The sequence below is a fragment of the Bubalus kerabau genome, unplaced genomic scaffold, assembly GCF_029407905.1.
Source record: "Bubalus kerabau isolate K-KA32 ecotype Philippines breed swamp buffalo unplaced genomic scaffold, PCC_UOA_SB_1v2 scaffold_25, whole genome shotgun sequence".
NCBI lineage: Eukaryota > Metazoa > Chordata > Mammalia > Artiodactyla > Bovidae > Bubalus > Bubalus kerabau.
Window position 1 is genome coordinate 4,256,212 of NW_026577879.1, and position 18,267 is coordinate 4,274,478.

The window sequence follows — 18,267 nt, forward strand, 5'->3', positions numbered from 1 at the left end:
ACAGGTGCTGATCAACTGGCTGATAGGTACTATACAAGTGGCTGATAGGCCCTGATCAAGCTTCTGACAGGTTCTTGTCAAGCGGCTGAGAGGCACTTATCGCGCGGCTGCGTAGGTGCTTTTCAATCAGCTGAGTGGGCACTGGTCAAGTGGCTGACAGGCACTGATGAAGTGGTTGACCAGGCGCTGAATGACCAGCAGAGCAGGAAATGATCAACCGGCTGAGGGTCACTGATCACGTGGCTGAGTAGGATCTGATCACGTGGCTGAGTAGGATCTGATCACGCAGAAAATTGGTCGCTGATCAAGCAGTTGACAGGTGCTGATATAGTGGCTGACAGGTGCTGATAAAGTGGCTCCCAGGTAGTGATGAAGCGGTTGAGTAGGCGCTGATCGCGCAGCTGATTAGGTGATGATAAAGCGGCTGACAGGCGCTGATCAAGCAACTGACAGGTGCTGATAAAGTCGTTGACAGATGTTGATCTAGCGGCTGATACTCGCTGGTCAAGCGGCTGAAAGGTGCTGATAAAGCCGTTGGCAGATGCTGATCTAGCGGCTGATGATCGCTGATCAAGCGGCTGACAGTACTTCGCATTCGGCTGTCAGGCACATATTGCACGGCTGATTAGGCCCTGATCGCGGGGCTCAGTAGGCACAGATCATGCGGCTGAGGCGATGATCACATGGCTCAGTAAATACTGATAGTGAATCTAATTAGGCGTTGATCAAGTGGTTTATAGGTGCTTGTCAAGCAGCTGACAGGTGCTGATTGGGCCGCTCAGTAGGCGTTGATCGAGGAGGTGATTATGCGCTGATCAAGCGTCTGACAGTCTCTGATCACGCGGCTGTGTAGGGGCTCATTCAAGGCTCAGTAGGCATTGATCGTGCAGCTGAGAAGGCACTGATCAAGCGCTGACAGGCATTGATGAAGCGACTGGCAGGCGTTGTTTAAGAGGCTTACAGGTGCTGATCAAGCAGCTGACAGGTGCTGATCAACTGGCTGACAGTTGCTGATCAACTGGCTGAGAGTTTCTAATGAAGCGGCTGACAGGTGTTGATCAACATGCTGACAGGTGCTAATCAAGCAGCTGGTAGGTGCTGATAAAGCTGCTGACAGGTGCTGATCAAGCGGATGACAGGTGCTGATCAACTGGCTGATAGGTACTATTCAAGTGGCTGACAGGCCCCGATCAAGCTTCTGACAGGTGCTTGTCTAGCGGCTGAGAGGCACTTATCACGCGGCTGCATAGGTGCTTTTCAATCAGCTGAGTGGGCAATGGTCAAGTGGCTGACAGGCACTGATGAAGTGGTTGACCAGGCGCTGAATGACCAGCAGAGCAGGAAATGATCAAGCGGCTGACAGGCGCTGATCAACAGGCTGAGGGTCACTGACCACGTGGCTGTGTAGGATCTGATCATGCAGCAAAGTGGTCGCTGATCAAGCAGCTGACAGGCACTGATGAAGCGGCTGGCAGGCGCTGTTTAACCGGCTTACAGGTGCTGATCAAGCAGCTGACAGGTGCTGACCAACTGGCTGATAGGTGCTGATCAAGCGGCTAACAGGTGCTGATCAACTGGCTGAGAAGTGTTAATTAAGTAGCTGATAGGCGCTGATCAAGCTGCTGATAGGTGCTGATCAAGCGGCTGACAGGTACTTCTCAAGCGGCTGACAGGCACTGATCGGGTGGCTGAGTAGGCGCTGATTGCTGGGCTCAGTAGGTGCACATCAACTGGCTGAGAGATGCAATTCGCGCGGCTGAGTAGGCACTCTTCAACTTGCTGACAGGTGCTGATCAAGCGGATCACCGACTCTGATAAAGAGGCAGACAGACTAAGATCACGCGGTTGTGGAGGGGCTGATTCGCGGCTGAGTAGGCGCTGATCGCGCAGCTGAGAAGGCAATGATCAAGCACGTGACAGGCACTGATGAAGCGGCTGGCAGGCACTGTTTAAGCGGCTTACAGGTGCTGATCAAGCAGCTGACAGGTGCTGATCAACTGGCTGACAGTGGCTAATGAAGCGGCTGACAGGTGTTGATCAACATGCTGACAGGTGCTAATCAAGCAGCTGATAAGTGCTGATAAAGCTACTGACAGGTGCTGATCAAGTGGCTGACAGGTGCCGATCAACTGGCTGACAGGTTCTGATCAAGCAGCTGAGTAGGCGCTGATCGTGCACCTGATAAGGCGATGATCAAGCGGCTAACAGGCGCTGATCCAGTGGCTTACAGGTGCTGATCAACTGGCTGAGAGGTGCTGATCAACTGGCTGACAGGTGCTAATCAAGCAGTTGATAGGCGCTGATCAAGCTGCTGACAGGTGTTGATCAACTGGCTGACTGGTACTGATCAAGCGGCTGAGTAGGTGCTGATCAGGCTGCTGTTTAGGCGATGATAAAGCGGCTAACAGGCGCTGATCAAGCGGCTGACAGGTGATGATAAAGTGGTTGACAGGTGCTGATCTAGCGGCTGATAATCGCTGATCAAGCGGCTGACAGGTGCTGGTCAAGTTGCTGACAGGTGCTAATCAAGCGGCTGATAGGCGCTCATCAAGCAGCTGACAGATGCTAATCAAGCGGCTGATAGGCGCTGATCAAGGCGCTGACAGGTGCTGATCAACTGGCTGATAGGTAGTATTCAAGTGGCTGATAGGCCCTGATCAAGCTTCTGACAGGTGCTTGTCAAGTGGCTGAGAGACACTTAACGCGCAGCTGTGTAGGCGCTTTTCAATCAGCTGAGTGGCCACTGGTCAAGTGGCTGACAGGCACTGATGAAGTGGTTGACCAGGGGCTGAATGACCAGGAGAGCAGGAAATGATCAAGTGGCTGACAGGCGCTGATCAAGTGGCTGACAGGTGCTGATAAAGTCGTTGACAGATGTTGATCTAGCTGCTGATAATTGCTGATCATGCGGCTGACAGGCGCTGATCAAGCGGCTGAAATGTGCTGATAAAGTCGTTGACAGATGCTGATCTACCGGCTGATAATCGCTGATCATTCGGCTGACAGTACTTCGCAATCGGCTGTCAGGCACATATCGCACGGCTGGGTAGGCACTGATTCCGGGGCTGAGAAGGCACTGATCAAACGGCTGGCAGGCGCTGTTTAAGTGGCTTACAGGTGCTGATCAAGTAGCTGACAGGTGCTGATCAACTGGCTGACAGTTGCTAATGAAGCGGCTAACAGGTGTTGATCAACATGGTGACAGGTGCAAATCAAGCAGCTGATATGTGCTGATCAAGCTGCTGACAGGTGCTGATCAAGCTGTTGACAGGTGCTGATTAAGCGGCTGACAGGTGCTAATCAACTGGCTAGACAGGTGCTAAATAAGCGGCTGATAGGCGCTGATCAAGCGGCTCACAGGTGCTGATCAACTGGATGAGAAGTGTTAATTAAGCAGCTGATAGGTGCTGATCAAGATGCTGAACGGTGCTGATGAAGCGGCTGACAGGTGCTGATCCAGTGGCTTACAGGTGCTGATCAACTGGCTGACAGGTGCTGATCAAACGGCTAACAGGTGCCGATCAACTGGCTGAGAAGTGTTAATTAAGTAGCTGATACGCGCTGATCAAGCGGCTGACAGGTCCTGATCCAGTGGCTTACAGGTGGTGATCAACTGGCTGAGAGGTGCTGATCAACTGAATGACAGGTACTTCTCAAGCGGCTGACAGGCACGGATCGGGCGGCTGAGTAGGCGTTGATTGCTGGGCTCAGTAGGTGCAGATCAACTGGCTGAGAGATGCAATTTGCGCGGCTGAGTAGGCACTCTTCAACTTGCTGACAGGTGCTGATCAAGCGGATGACCGACTCTGATAAAGAGGCTGACAGACTATGGTCACGCGGCTGTGTAGGGGCTGATTCGCGGCTGAGTAGGCGCTGATCGCGCAGCTGAGAAGGCAATGATCAAGCAGCTGACAGGCACGGATGAAGCGGCTGGCAGGCGCTGTTTAAGCGACGTGGCTCAGTCCGTGCTTTTCAATCGGCTGAGTGGAAAGTGGTCAAGCGCTGATCAAGCTGCTGACAGGTGCTTAACAAGCGGCGGACAATTGCTGATCAACTGGCTGACAGGGGCTAATCAAGCCACTGATAGGCGCTGATCAAGCGGCTGACAGGTGCTGATCAACTGGCTGATAGGTACTATACAAGTGGCTGATAGGCCCTGATCAAGCTTCTGACAGGTTCTTGTCAAGCGGCTGAGAGGCACTTATCGCGCGGCTGCGTAGGCGCTTTTCAATCAGCTGAGTGGGCACTGGTCAAGTGGCTGACAGGCACTGATGAAGTGGTTGACCAGGCGCTGAATGACCAGCAGAGCAGGAAATGATCAAGCGCCTGACAGGAGAAGATCAACCGGCTGAGAGTCACTGATCACGTGGCTGAGTAGGATCTGATCACGTGGCTGAGTAGGATCTGATCACGCAGAAAATTGGTCGCTGATCAAGCAGTTGACAGGTGCTGATATAGTGGCTGACAGGTGCTGATAAAGTGGCTCCCAGGTAGTGATGAAGCGGTTGAGTAGGCGCTGATCGCGCAGCTGATTAGGTGATGATAAAGCGGCTGACAGGCGCTGATCAAGCAACTGACAGGTGCTGATAAAGTCGTTGACAGATGTTGATCTAGCGGCTGATACTCGCTGGTCAAGCGGCTGAAAGGTGCTGATAAAGCCGTTGGCAGATGCTGATCTAGCGGCTGATGATCGCTGATCAAGCGGCTGACAGTACTTCGCATTCGGCTGTCAGGCACATATTGCACGGCTGATTAGGCCCTGATCGCGGGGCTCAGTAGGCACAGATCATGCGGCTGAGGCGATGATCACATGGCTCAGTAAATACTGATAGTGAATCTAATTAGGCGTTGATCAAGTGGTTTATAGGTGCTTGTCAAGCAGCTGACAGGTGCTGATTGGGCCGCTCAATAGGCGTTGATCGAGGAGGTGATTATGCGCTGATCAAGCGTCTGACAGTCTCTGATCACGCGGCTGTGTAGGGGCTCATTCAAGGCTCAGTAGGCATTGATCATGCAGCTGAGAAGGCACTGATCAAGCGCTGACAGGCATTGATGAAGCGACTGGCAGGCGTTGTTTAAGAGGCTTACAGGTGCTGATCAAGCAGCTGACAGGTGCTGATCAACTGGCTGACAGTTGCTAATGAAGCGGCTGACAGGTGTTGATCAACATGCTGACAGGTGCTAATCAAGCAGCTGATAAGTGCTGATAAAGCTACTGACAGGTGCTGATGAAGCGGCTGACAGGTGCCGATCAACTGGCTGACAGGTTCTGATCAAGTAGCTGAGTAGGCGCTGATCGTGCACCTGATAAGGCGAAGATCAAGCGGCTAACAGGCGCTGATCCAGTGGCTTACAGGTGCTGATCAACCGGATGACAGGTGCTGATCAACTGGCTGACAGGTGCTAATGAAGCGACTCTCAGGTGCTGATCAACTGGCTGACAGGTGCTAATCAAGTGGCTGATACACCCTGATCAATCTGCTGACAGGTGCTGATCAAGCAGCTGATACTCTCTGCTCAAGCTGCTGACAGGTGCTGATCATCTGGCTGACAGGTGCTAATCAAGCGGCTGATAGGCGATGATCAAGGTGCTGACAGGTTCTGATCAAGAGGCTGACAGGTGCTAATCACACAGCTGATAGGCGATGATCAAGGTGCTAACAGGTGCTGTTCAACTGGCTGACAGGTGCTGATCAATTGGCTGACAGGTGCTGATCAACTAGCTGAAAGGTGCTGATCAAGTGGCTAATAGGCCCTGCTCAAGCTGCTGACAGGTGCTGATCAACTGGCTGACAGGTGCTGATCAAGCAGCTGATACTCGCTGCTCAAGCTGCTGACAGGTGCTGATCAACTGGCTGACTGGTACTGATCAAGCGGCTGAGTAGGCGCTGATCATGCAGCTGATTAGGCGATGAGAAAGTGGGTAACAGTCGCTGATCAAGCGGCTGACAGTTGATGATCAAGGGGCTGTCAGGTGCTGATCAAGCGGCTGATAGGCGCTGATTAAGGGGCTGACAGGTGCTGATCAACTGGCTGACAGGTACTTCTCAAGCGGCTGGCAGACACTGATCGGGCGTCTGAGTAGGCACTGATTGCGGGGCTCAGTAGGCACAGATCAACTGGACGAAAGATGCTATTCGCGCGGCTGAGTCAGTGCTTTTCAATCGGCTGAGCGGAAAGTGGTCAAGCACTGATCAAGCTGCTGACAGGTGCTTAACAATCGGCTGACAGGTGCTGGTCAACTGGCTGACAGGGGCTAATCAAGCCACTGATAGGCGCTGATCAAGCGGCTGACAGGTGCTGATCAAGCGACTGATAGGCACTCATCAATCGGCTGACAGGTGCTGATCAAGCAGCTGATAGGCGCTGATCAAGGGGCTGACAGGTGCTGATCAACTGGCTGACAGATGCTAATCCAGCGGCTGACAAGCACGCATCGGGCGGCTGTGTAGGCACTGACTGCGGGGATCAGTAAGCACAGATCAACTGGCTGAAACATGCTATTCACGCGGCTGAGTCGGTGCTTTTCATTCGGCTGAGTGGAAAGTGGTCAAGCACTGATAAATCTGCTGACAGGTGTTAACAAGTGGATGACAATTGCTGATCAACTGGCTGACAGGTGCTAATCAAGCAGCTGATAGGCGCTGATCAAGCTGCTGACAGGTGCTGATCAACTGGCTGACTGGTACTGATCAAGCAGCTGAATAAGCACTGATCATGCAGCTGATTAGGCGCTGATCAAGCGGCTGAGAGGTGCTGGTCAACTGGCTGAAAGGTGCTAATCAAGCGGCTGATAGGCGCTCATCAAGCGGCTGACAGGTGCTGATCAACTGGCTGAGAAGTGATAAATAAGCAGCTGATAGGCACTGATCAAGCTGCAGAAAGGTGCTGATCAAGCGGCTGACAGGTGCTGATCCAGTGGCTTACAGTTGGTGATCAACTGGCTGAGAGGTGCTAATCCAGCCGCTGACAGGTGCTAATCAACTGGCTGACAGGTGCTAATCAAGCAGCCGATAGGTGCTGATCAAGCGGCTAACAGGTGCTGATCAACTGGCTGAGAAGTGATAATTAAGCAGCTGAGAGGCGCTGATCTAGCTGCTGAAAGTTGCTGATCCAGTGGCTTTCAGTTGGTGATCAACTGGCTGAGAGGTGCTGATCTACTGGCTGACAGGTACTTCTCAAACGGCTGACAGTCACTGATCGGGTGGCTGAGTAGGCGGTGATTGCAGGGCTCAGTAGGCGCAGATCAACAGGATGAGAGATGCAATTCGCGCGGCTGAGTAGGCACTCTTCAACCTGCTGACAGGTGCTGATCAAGCAGATGACCGACTCTGATAAAGAGGATGACAGACTATGATCACGCGGCTGTGTAGGGGCTGATTCGCGGCTGAGTAGGCGCTGATGGCGCAGCTGAGAAGGCAATGATCCAGCAGCTGACAGGCACTGATGAAGCGGTTGGCAGGCGCTCTTTAAGTGGCTTACAGGTGCTCATCAATCAGCTGAGAGGTGCTGATCAACTCGCTGACAAATGCTAATCAAGTGGCTGACAGTTGCTGATCAACTGGCTGACAGGGGCTAATCAAGCACAGCTAGGCGCCGATCAAGCGGCTGACATGTACTGGTCAACTGGCTGACAGGTGCTGATCAAGCGGCTGATAGGCGCTGATCAAGCGGCTGACAGGTGGTGATCTAGCAGCTGATAGGCGCTGATCAAGTGTCTGACAGACGCTGATCAACTCTCTGATAGGTACTATTCAAGTGGCTGATAGGCCCTGATCAACCTTCTGACAGGTGCTTGTCAAGCGGCTGAGAGGCACTTAACTCGCGGCTGCGTAGGCGCTTTTCAATCAGCTGAGTGGGCAGTGGTCAAGTGGCTGACAGGCACTGATGAAGTGGTTGACCAGGCGATGAATGACCAGCAGAGCAGGAAATGATCAAGCTGCTGATAGGTGCTGATAAACCTGCTGACAGGTGCTGATCAAGCGGCTGACAGGTATTGGTCAACTGGCTGAAAGGTTCTGATCAAGCGGCTGAGTATGTGCTGATCGTGCATCTGATAAGGCGATGATCAAGCGGCTAACAGGCGCTGATCCAGTGGCTTACATGTTCTGATCAACTGGCTGAGAGGTGATGATCAACTCGCTGACAGGTGCTAATCAAGCAGCTTATAGGAGCTTATCAAGGTGCTGACAGGTGCTGATCAACTGGCTGACTGGTACTGATCAAGCGGCTGAGTAGCCGCTTATCATGCAGCTGATTATGTGATGATAAAGCAGCTAAAAGGCGATGATCAAACAGCTGACAGGTGATGATAAAGTGGTTGACAGGTGCTGATCAAGCGGCTGATAGTCGTTGATCAAGTGGCTGTCAGGCAGAGGTCGCATGGCTGAGTAGGCGCTGGTCGTGGGGTTGAGTAGTCACAGATCAAGAGGCTGAGGCCATATTCGTGCGTCTGAGTAAATGATCATCGCTTGGCTGATTAGGTGCTGATCAAGAGGCTGACACGCGTTTATCAAGCTGCTGACAGGTGATGATCAAGTGGCTGACAGGTGCTGATCAAGCGGCTGACAGGTACTTCTCAAGCGGCTGACAGACACTGATTGGGCGGCTGAGTAGGCGCTGATTGCGGGGCTCAGTAGGCACAGATCAACTGGCCAAAAGATGCTATTCGCGAGGCTGAGTCGGTGCTTTTCAATCGGCTGAGTGGAAAGAGGGCAAGCGCTGATCAACCTGCTGACAGGTGCTTAACAAGTGGCTGACAATTGCTGATCAACTGGCTGACAGGGGCTAATCAAGCCTCTGATATGCGCTGATCAAGCGGCTGACAGGTGCTGATCCAGTGGCTTAAAGGTGGTGATCAACTGGTGAGAGGTGCTGATCAACTGGCTGACAGGTACTTCTCAAGTGGCTGACATGCACTGAATGGGCGGTTGAGTAGGCGCTGATTGCGGGGCTCAGTAGGCGCAGATCAACTGTCTAAGAGATGCAATTCACGTGGTTGAGTAGGGAATCTTCAACCTGCTGACAGGTGCTGATCAAGCGGATGACCTACTCTGATAAAGAGGGTGACAGACTATGATCACATGGCTGTGTAGGGGCTGATTCGCGGCTGAGTAGGCACTGATCGCGCAGCTGAGAAGGCAATGATCCAGCAGCTGACAGGCACTGATGAAGCGGCTGGCAGGCGCTGTTTAAGCAGCTTAAAGGTGCTGATCTAGCAGCTGACATGTGCTGATCAACTGGCTGACAGGTGCTAATCAAGCGGCTGACAGGTTCTGATCAACTGGCTGACAGTTGCAAATGAAGCGGCTGACAGGTGTTGATCAACATGCTGACAGGTGCTAATCAAGCAGCTGATAGGTGCTGATAATGCTGCTGACAGGTGCTGATCAAGGGGCTGACAGGTGCTGATCAAGCGCCTGATAGTCGTTGATCAAGTGGCTGTCAGGCGCAGATCACACGGCTGAGTAGGCACTGGTCGTGGAGCTGAGTAGGCACAGATCAAGAGGCTGAGGCGATGATGGCGCAGCTGAATAAATGATCATTGCGTGGCTGATTAGGTTCTGATCAAGAGGCTGACACGCGTTTATCAAGCTGCTAACAGGTGCTGATCAAGTGGCTGACAGGTGCTAATCAAGTGGCTGATAGGCCCTGATCAATCTGCTGACAGGTGCTGATCAACTGGCTGACAGGTGCTGATCAAGCAGCTGATACTCGCTGCTCAAGCTGCTGACAGGTGCTGATCATCTGGCTGACAGGTGCTAATCAAGTAGCTGATAGGCGATGATCAAGCTGCTGACAGGTTCTGATCAAGCGGATGACCTACTCTGATAAAGAGGCTGACAGAGTATGATCACGTGGCTGTGGAGGGGCTGATTCGCGGCTGAGTAGGCGCTGATCGCGCAGCTGAGAAGGCAATGATCCAGCAGCTGACAGGCACTGATGAAGCGGCTGACAGGTGCTGTTTAATCGGCTTACAGGTGCTGATCAAGCTGCTGACAGGTGCTGATCATCTGGCTGACAGGTGCTAATCAAGCGGTTGATAGGTGCTGATTGCGCAGATGAGAATGCAATGATCAAGCAGCTGACAGGTGCTGATCAACTGGCTGACAGGTGCTAAACAAGCAGCTGATAGGTGCTGATTGCGCAGCTGAGAATGCAATGATCAAGCAGCTGACAGGCACTGATCAATCGGTAGACAGGTGCTGATCAACTGGCTGACAAGTGCTAATCAAGTAGCTTATAGGCTATGATCAAGCTGCTGACAGGTTCTAATTAAGAGGCTGACAGGTGCTGATCAACTGGCTGACAGGTGCTAATGAAGCGGCTGACAGGTGCTGATCAACTAGCTGACAGGTGCTAATCAAGTGGCTAATAGGCCCTGATCAAGCTGCTGACAGGTGATTTTCAGGCGGCTGACTGGTGCTTATCGCGCGGCTGCATTGGCGCTTTTCAGTCGGCTGAGTGGGCAGTGGACAAGCAGCTGACAGGCGCTAATCAAGCGGCTGACAGGTGCTCATAAAGTCGTTGACAGGTGCTGATCAAGCGACTGATAGTCGCTGATAAAGTGGCTGACAGTACTTCTCAAGTGTCTGTCAGGCGCACATCGCACGGCTGAGTAGGCGCTGATCGCGGGGCTGAGTAGACACAGATCAAGCGGCTGAGGTGATGATCGTGCGGCTGAGTAAATGATGATCGCGTAGCTGATTAGGTGCTGGTCAAGAGGCTGACCCGCGTTTATCAAGCTGCTGACAGGTGCTGATAAACTGGCTGACAGGTACTGATCAAGCTGGTGAGTAGGCCCTGATCATGCAGCTGATTATACGATGATAAAGTGGCTAAAAGGCGCTGATCAAGCGGCTGATAGGCGCTCACCAAGCGGCTGACAGGTGCAGATCAAGCGGCTGATAGGCACTCATCAAGCGGCTGACAGGTGCTGATCAACTGGCTGATAGGTACTATTCAAGTGGCTGATAGGCCCTGATCAAGCTTCTGACAGGTGCTTGTCAAGCGGCTGAGAGGCACTTATCGCGTGGCTGCACAGGCGCTTTTCAATCAGCTGAGTGGGCACTGGTCAAGTGGCTGACGGGCACTGGTCAAGTGGCTGACAGGCACTGATGAAGTGCTTGACCAGGCGCTGAATGACAAGCAGAGCAGGAAATGATCAAGCGGCTGACAGGCGCTGATCAACCGGCTGAGGGTCACTGATCATGTGGCTGAGTAGGATCTGATCACGCAGCAAGGTGATCGCTGATCAAGCAGTTGACAGGTGCTGATATAGTGGCTGACAGGTGCTGATAAAGTGGCTGACAGGTACTGATCAAGCGGTTGAGTAGGCGCTGATCATGCAGCTGATTAGGCGCTGATAAAGCGGCTGACAGGTGCTGATAAAATCGTTGACAGAAGTTGATATAGCGGCTGATAATCGCTGATCAAGCGGCTGACAGGTGCTGATCGCGCCGCACAATAGGCGCTGATGGAGGGGGTGATTAGGCGCTGATCAAGCGTCTGACCGTCTCTGATCAAATGGCTGACAGACTATGATCACGTGGGGGTGTAGGGGCTGATTCGCGGCTGAGTAGGCGTTGATCGCGCAGCTGAGAATGCACTTATCAAGCGGATGACAGGCGCTGTTTAAGCGGCTTACAGGTGCTGATCAAGCAACTGACAGGTGCTGATCAACTGGCTGACAGTTGCTAATGAAGCGGCTGACAGGTGTTGATCAACATGCTGACAGGTGCTAATCAAGCAGCTGATAGGTGCTGATCAAGCTGCTGACAGGTGCTGATTAAGCGGCTGACAGGTTCTAATGAACTGGCTGACAGGTGCTAATCAAGCGGCTGATAGGCGCTGATCAAGCGGCTAACAGGTGCTGATGAACTGGCTGAGAAGTGTTAATTAAGCAGCTGATAGGCGCTGATCAAGCTGCTGAAAGGTGCTGATCCAATGGCTAACAGGTGGTGATCAACTGGCTGAGAGGTGCTGATCAACTGGCTGACAGGTACTTCTCAAGCGGCTGACAGGCACTGATCGGGCGGCTGAGTAGGCGCTGATCATGGGGCTCAGTAGGCGCAGATCAACTGGCTGAGAGATGCACTTCGCGCGGCTGAGTAGGCACTCTTCAACCTGCTGACAGGTGCTGATCAAGCTGCTGACAGGTGCTGATCAACTGGCTGACAGGTGCTAAACAAGCAGCTGATAGGTGCTGATTGCGCAGCTGAGAATGCAATGATCAAGCAGCTGACAGGCACTGATCAATCGGTAGGCAGGTGCTGATCAACTGGCTGACAAGTGCTACTCCAGTAGCTGATAGGCGATGATCAAGGTGCTGACAGGTGCCGTTCAACTGGCTGACAGGTGCTAAACAAGCAGCTGATAGGCGCTGATTGCGCAGCTGAGAATGTAATGATCAAGCTGCTGACAGGTTCTGATCAAGAGGCTGACAGGTGCTGATCAACTGGCTGACAGGTGCTAATCACACGGCTGATAGGCGATGATCAAGGGGCTGACAGGTGCTGTTCAACTGGCTGACAGGTACTAATGAAGCGGCTGACAGGTGCTGATCAATTTGCTGACAGGTGCTGATCAACTAGGTGACAGGTGCTAATCAAGTGGCTAATAGGCCCTGATCAAGCTGCTGACAGGTGATTTTCAGGCGGCTGACTGGTGCTTATCGCGTGGATGCATTGGCGCTTTTCAATCGGCTGATTGGGCAGTGGTCCAGCAGCTGACAAGCGCTAATCAAGCGGCTGACAGGTGCTCATAAAGTCATTGACAGGTGCTGATCAAGCGACTGATAGTCGCTGATAAAGTGGCTGACAGTACTTCTCAAGTGTCAGTCAGGCGCACATCGCATGGCTGAGTAGGCGCTGATCGCGGGGCTGGGTAGACACAGATCAAGCCGCTGAGGTGATGATCGTGCGGCTGAGTAAATGATGATCATGTAGCTGATTAGGTGCTGGTCAAGAGGCTGACACGCGTTTATCAAGCTGCTGACAGGTGCTGATCAACTGGCTGACTGGTACTGATCAAGCTGGTGAGTAGGCCCTGATCATGCAGCTGATTAGACGATGATAAAGTGGCTAACAGGCGCTGATCAAGCGGCTGATAGGTGCTCACCAAGCGGCTGACAGGTGCTGATCAACTGGCTGAGAGCTTCTGATCAAGCAGCTGAGAAGGTGCTGATCATGCATCTGATAAGGCGATGATCAAGCGGCTAACAGGCGCTGATCCAGTGGCTTACAGGTGCTGATCAACTGGCTGAGAGGTGCTGATAAACTGGCTGACAAGTGCTAATCAAGCAGCTTATAGGCGCTGATCAAGGTGCTGACAGGTGCTGATCAACTGGCTGACTGGTACAGATCAAGCGGCTGAGTAGGCGCTGATCATGCAGCTGATTATGTGATGATAAAGCGGCTAACAGGCGCTGATCAAGCGGCTGACAAGTGATGATAAAGTGGTTGACAGGTGCTGATCAAGCGGCTGAGAGTCGTTGATCAAGTGGCTGTCAGGCACAGATCGCATGACTGAGTAGGCGCTTGTCATGGGGCTGAGTAGGCACAGATCAAGAGGCTGAGGCGATGATCGTGCGGCTGAGTAAATGATGATCGCGTGGCTGATTAGGTGCTGGTCAAGTGGCTGCCAGGTACTTCTCAAGCGGCTGACAGGCACTGATCAAGTGGATGACCAGGAGCTGAATGACCAGCAGAGCAGGAAATGATCAAGCGGCTGACTGGTGCTGATCAACTGCCTGACAGGTTCTGATCAAGCGGCTGAGTAGGCGCTGATCGTGAAGCTGATAAGGCGATGATCAAGCGGCTGATAGTCGTTGATCAAGTGGCTGTCAGGCACAGATCGCATGGCTGAGTAGGCGCTGGTCATGGGGCTGAGTAGGCACAGATCAAGAGGCTGAGGCGATGATCGCGTGGCTGAGTAAATGATCATCGTGTGGCTGATTAGGTGCAGGTCAAGAGGCTGACACGCGTTTATCAAGCTGCTGACAGGTGCTGATCAACTGGCTGACTGGTACTGATCAAGTGGCTGAGTAGGCGCTGATCATGCAGCTGGTTAGACGATGATAAAGTGGCTAAAAGGCGCTGATCAAGCGGCTGATAGGCGCTCATCAAGCGGCTGACAGGTGCTGATCAAGCGGCTGATAGGCGCTCATAAAGCGGCTGACAGGTGCTGATCAAGTGGCTGATAGGTACTATTCAAGTGGCTGATAGGCCCTGATCAAGCTTCTGACAGTTGCTTGTCAAGCGGCTGAGAGGCACTTATCGCACGGCTACATAGGCCCTTTTCAATCAGCTGAGTGGGCATTGGTCAAGTGGCTGACAGGCATTGATGAAGTGGTTGACCAGGCGCTGAATGACCAGCAGAGCAGGAAATGACCAAGCGGCTGACAGGTGCCGATCAACTGGCTGAGAGGTTCTGATCAAGAGTCTGAGTAGGCGCTGATCGTGCAGCTGATAAGGCGATGATCAAGCAGCTGACAGGTGCTGATCAACTGGCTGAGAGGTGCTGATCAACTGGCTGACAGTTGCTAATGAAGCGGCTGACAGCTGCTGATCAACTGGCTGACAGTTGCTAATGAAGTGGCTGACAGGTGATGATCAACATGCTGACAGGTGCTAATCAAGCAGCTGATTGGTGCTGATCAAGCTGCTAACAGGTGCTGATCAAGCTGCTGAAAGGTGCTGGTTAAGCGGCTGACAGGTGCTAATCAACTGGCTCACAGGTTATAATCAAGCGGCTGATAGGCGCTGATCAAGCGTCTGAAAGGTGCTGATAAAGTAGTTGACAGATGCTGATCTAGCGGTTGATGATCGCTGATCTAGCGGCTGATTATCACTGATCAAGCGAGTGACAGTACTTCTCAATCGGATGTCAGGCACATATCGCACGGCTGAGTAGGCACTCATCGCGGCGCTGAGTAGGCACAGATCATGCAGCTGAGGCCATGATCGCATGGTTCAGGAAATACTGAGAGTGAAGCTAATAAGGTGTTGATCAAGTGGTGTATAAGTTCTTGTCAAGCGCCTGACAGGTGCTGATTGCCCTGCTCAATAGGCGCTGATGGAGGGGGTGATTAGGCGCTGATCAAGCGCCTGACAGTCTCTGCTCAAGCGGCTGGCAGACTATGATCACGCGTCTGTGTAGGGGCTGATTCGCGGCTGAGTAGGCGCTGATAGCCCAGCTGAGAAGGCAATGATCAAGCAGCTGACGGGCACTGATGAAGCCGGTTATATGTGCTGATCAAGCAGCTGACAGGTGCTGATCAACTGGCTGACAGGTGCTAATCAAGTAGCTGATTGGTGCTGATCAAGCTGCTGACAGGTGCTGATCAAGCGGCTGACAGGTGCCGATCAACTGGCTGACAGGTTCTGATCAAGCGGCTGAGTAGGCGCTGATCGTGCAGTTGATAAGGCGATGATCAAGTGGATAACAGGTGCGGATCCATTGGCTTACAGGTTCTGATAAACTGGCTGAGAGGTGCTGGTCAACTGGCTGACAGGTGCTAATCAAGCAGCTGATAGGCGCTGATCAAGCTGCTGACAGCTGCAGATCAACTGGCTGACTTGTACTGATCAAGCGGCTGAGTAGGCGCTGATCATGCAACTGATTAGGCGATGATAAAGCGGCTAACAGGCGCGGATCCATTGGCTTACAGGTTCTGATCAACTGGCTGAGAGGTGCTGGTCAACTGGCTGACAGGTGCTCATCAAGCAGCTGAGAGGTGCTGATCAACTCGCTGACAAGTGATAATCAAGCGGCTTACAGTTGCTGATTAACTGGCTGACAGGGGCTAATCAAGCACTGCTAGGCGCTGATCAAATGGCTGACAGGTACTGGTCAACTGGCTGACAGATGCTGATCAAGTGGCTTATAGGCGCTGATCAAGCGGCTGACAGGTGCTGATCTAGCGGCTAATAGGCGCTGATCAAGGGTCTGATAGGCGCTGATCAACTGGCTGATAGGTACTATTCAAGTGGCTGATAGTCCCTGATCAAGCTTCTGACAGGTGCTTGTCAAGCCGCTGAGAGGCACTTAGGGCGCGGCTGCGTAGGCGCTTTTGAATCAGCTGAGTGGGCACTGGTCAAGTGGCTGACAGGCACTGATGAAGTGGTTGACCAGGCGCTGAATGACCAGCAGAGCAGGAAATGATCAAGTGGCTGAAAGGCGCTGATCAACAAGCTGAGGTTCACGGATCACGTGGCTCAGTAGGATCTGATCACGCAGCAAAGTGGTCGCTGATCAAGCAGTTGACAGGTGCTGATAGAGTGGCTGACAGGTGCTGATAAAGTGGCTGACAGATACTGATCATGTTGTTGAGTAGGCACTGATCTCGCAGCTGATTAGGCGCTGATCAAGCAGCTGACAGGTGCTGATAAAGTCATTGACAGATGTTGATCTAGCAGCTGATAATCACTGATCAAGCGGCTGACAGGTGCTGATCAAGCCCCTGACAGGTGCTAATTAAGCGGCTGACAGGTGCTAATCAACTAGATGACAGGTGCTAATCAAGCGGCTGATAAGCGCTGATCAAGCGGCTAACAGGTGCTGATAAACTGGCTGAGAAGTGTTAATTAAGCAGTGATAGGCGCCGATCAAGCTGCTGAAAGGTGCTGATCAAGCAGCTGACAGGTGCTGATCCAGTGACTTACAGGTGCTAATCAAGCAGCTGACAGTTGCTGTTCAACTGGCTGACAGTTGCTAATGAAGCGGCTGACAGGTGTTAATCAACATGCTGACAGGTGCTAATCAAGCAGCTGATAGGTGCTGATAAAGCTGCTGACAGGTGCTGATCAAGAGGCTGACAGGTGCCGATCAACTGGCTGACAGGTTCTGATCAAATGGCTGAGTAGGCGCTTATGGTGCAGCTGATAAGGCGATGATCAAGCCGCTAACAAGCGCTGATCCAGTGGCTTACAGGTGCTGATCAACTGGCTGAGAGGTGCTGATCAACTGGCTGAGAGGTGCTAATCAAGCAGCTGATAGGCGCTGATCAAGCTGCTGACAGGTGCTGATCAACTGGCTGACTGGTACTGATCAAGCGGCTGAGTAGGCGCTGATCATGCAGCTGATTAGGCGATGATAAAGCGGCTAACAGGCGCTGATCAAGCGGCTGACAGGTGATGATAAAGTGGTTGACAGATGCTGAACAAGCGGCTGATAGTCGTTGATCAAGGGACTGTCAGGTGCAGATCGCATGGCTGAGTAGGCGCTGGTCGTGGGGCTGAGTATGCACAGATCAAGAGGCTGAGGCGATGATCACGGGGCTGAGTAAATGATCATCGCGTGGCTGATTAGATGCTGATCAAGAGGCTGACACGTTTATTAAGCTGCTGACAGGTGCTGATTAAGTGGCTGACAGGTACTTGTCAAGCGGCTGAGAAGCACTGATCGGGAGGTTGAGTAGGCACTGATTGCGGGGCTCAGTAGGCACAGATCAACTGGCTGAAAGATGGTATTCGCGCAGTTGTGTCGGTGCTTTTCAATCGGCTGAGTGGAAAGTGGTCAAGCGCTGATCAAGCGGCTGAGAGGCACTGATCGGGAGGCTGAGTAGGTGCTGATTGCGGGGCTCAGTAGGCGCAGATCAACTGGCAGAGAGATGCAATTCGCGCGGCTGAGTAGGCCCTCTTCAACCCGCTGACAGGTGCTGACCAAGCGGATGACAGACTCTAATAAATAGGCTGACAGACTATGATCACGCGGCGGTGTAGGGGCTGATTCGCGGCTGAGTAGGCGCTGATTCAGCAGCTGAGAAAGCAATGATCAACAGCTGACAGGCACTGATGAAGCGGCTGGCAGGTGTTGATCTACATGCTGACAGGTGCTAATCAAGCAGCTGATAAGTTCTGATAAAGCTGCTGACAGGTGCTGATCAACTGGCTGACAGGTTCTGATTAAGCAGCTGAGTATGCACTGATCGTGCAGCTGATAAGGCGATGATCTAGGGACTACCTGGCGCTGATCCAGTGGCTTACAGGCGCTGATCAACTGGCTGACAGGTGCTAATGAAGCAGGTGATAGGCGCTGATCAAGATGCTCACAGGTGCTGATCAACTGGCTGACTGGTACTGATCAAGCGGCTGAGTAGGCACTGATCAGGCTGCAGTTTAGGCGATGATAAAGCAGATAACAGGCGCTGATCAAGCAGCCAAAACGTGATCATAAAGTGGTTGACAGGTGCTGATCAAGCGGCTGAGAGTCATTGATCAAGTGGCTGTCAGGCGCATATCGCATGGCTGAGTAGGCCCTCGTCGT